This window comes from Austrofundulus limnaeus, unplaced genomic scaffold (genome assembly GCF_001266775.1).
Source record: "Austrofundulus limnaeus strain Quisiro unplaced genomic scaffold, Austrofundulus_limnaeus-1.0 Scaffold415, whole genome shotgun sequence".
NCBI lineage: Eukaryota > Metazoa > Chordata > Actinopteri > Cyprinodontiformes > Rivulidae > Austrofundulus > Austrofundulus limnaeus.
Window position 1 is genome coordinate 62,289 of NW_013952817.1, and position 2,223 is coordinate 64,511.

The following is a 2,223-nucleotide window of genomic DNA, read 5'->3' on the forward strand; positions in this document are numbered from 1 at the left end:
GCATTGAGTTACAGTATTGTATATTGCACCTAGCATTTTGTATTACAGGTCCAGTTTTAGTTTGTCTCATATTTGACCCAATTTCTGTATAATGAAAGAATGTTGCCTTTCTGTCCTGACAAAAGTCATCCCCTTTCTGTTTTTGCTTTAGAGGTTTAGGAAAACTGTTGTTGAGATCGAAGGTCACTGAACTGGAGTTACAGAGAGGAAGAGGAGGGACTGTAAGAACAGAGGGGAAGGTGGGAGAACAGAGCGGGTGACAAGTATAGAAATAAAAAAAACATGGACACAACAAGAAAGTGAGGGGAAGGAAGAAAAAGAGTAAAGGGAAACAGGAGATGTTAGACAAAGGTGTGTAAAGACCAGGAGTGATGATGAAAGAGGAGGCTGGCAGGATGATGCTGACCTTTTTGTTTTCTACTTTGATTGAACTTGAAGGAATGTCTCAGAATGCTAATTAGACCACGAGTTAGCTTGTTGCACTACAAATGTCACTATAAATATACAGAGTAAAAAAAGGAACTGAAAGGAGACAGAAAAAATAAATCACCTAATTAAATGTCACAGAGTTGATTTTTAGGCTCATAATTTCATTTAATTTTCTTAACATAWTAATAGTTATCACAAAAGTGACAATAGACAAAGTTTGATATTTGTCATAWATCTGGCAACACTGATCTGTAAAGAGTTTTGTTTTTTAGTCAAAGTCTTACTGCAGGAAGGAAGGATGTACCATTGTACACTGTAAACATAGGAGTAGTGTTCAAAATAATCACAAAATAAATATAATTCAAGTATTGTAATACTCATGTGTATAAACAAGCAATAGAAAAATACATTTTTGTGCGGAAAAACTGAACAAAACATTCTAAAGCCAGATCTATCAGACTCCTCTTGGCTCCCTGAAGCAAACATGAAAGCTTCAAAACCATTTCCTGTTGTCTTATCAAGAATCTTCTTGCACCTGTTTGCTGTAAGTTTCTGTTTTGCTTTAGTTTGCGTCTTTCCCCTCCATCTCTGGGGGCCGCTGTGAATCGGTGGTTAGAATCCTCCATTGAAAGAGTCAGAGGTTCAGTTCCACCAGTCACATACTGGGCAAGAYACTGAACCCCTCAGTCCCTCTGATGTGTCCCTTTGGTGTCATGATCTAGATGGATTTGTTCATGTTAGCTTTGGCAAGATATATTAGAGTTCTGTGTGGATGGCCAGCCTGGTCTTATACAGTCCGTTTCCCACTTATTGTTAGTTATGGGTGGGTTATTATAAAACTGCACATTTTTAAAAATGTTTTATTTTATGGTTGTAGATTCAAACTAGAAAACTGAAGAGATTTGACTTACTATACCCTAAATTCATTTATCTCCTCCTCTAACAGAAGCAGCAGTTGAGCRTCCCCCATCATGATAACATCTCCCTTGAATTTTACTGTGCATGTGGGGCTCACGGCCCGAAACAAACTTTTTTTAAATCTCCTATAACCAAACGGATGTTACTATCAATAAAGAGCTGCGTTCGGGTTTCCTGTGTTTGACTTTAATCCGGAAAGATTATCATATTTTCACCATGGAGYCATTGTTCAATGTGCACTGAAACGAATGCTTCAGAATAATTTTTTGATAACTGACTTTGCAGTCGTGCAATCCGTAAAAACTGTTCTAAAACTTATTTGTAACCCTAAAACATACGTTGAAGCAAGTGTTTGAGTGTCGAGTCCTAAYTGAAGTTAATCATGCTGCTGTAAATGAAGTCATGTCGAAACAAATATGAGCTGAAACTATGACAAACAACATCGGAGAGGTTATGTATGTACATCTACTACTGACTAACATGTGGAGTCATTCCATTAAAGATGGCTGCCACGGCTACTTGACCTTAATAAATATAAAATCAGCTGTAAATCAGTCAATTGTATTAAGCTAAAGTTTTGATGTGGTAGTAGCGGTGAGTCATTCACATGTACTGTGAGTGCTAACAGGCCAAGCAGTATTTGTTTCTAAAGCTTAGTGAAGTCATCTCTGTTAGCATAATGTACACATGTACTATTGGACAGATTTTWATTAAACACTCCAAAAGTGATTAAAGAGATTACATTTTGTARTCATTGCMATTTTAGACCATTGATCTTAACCAACACAAAATATGGCTACAACGTTGTCAGATGTATATTTATTGTGTGTCTGAATGCATTTGTACAATGTGTATATGTAGATATTGACCCCCACC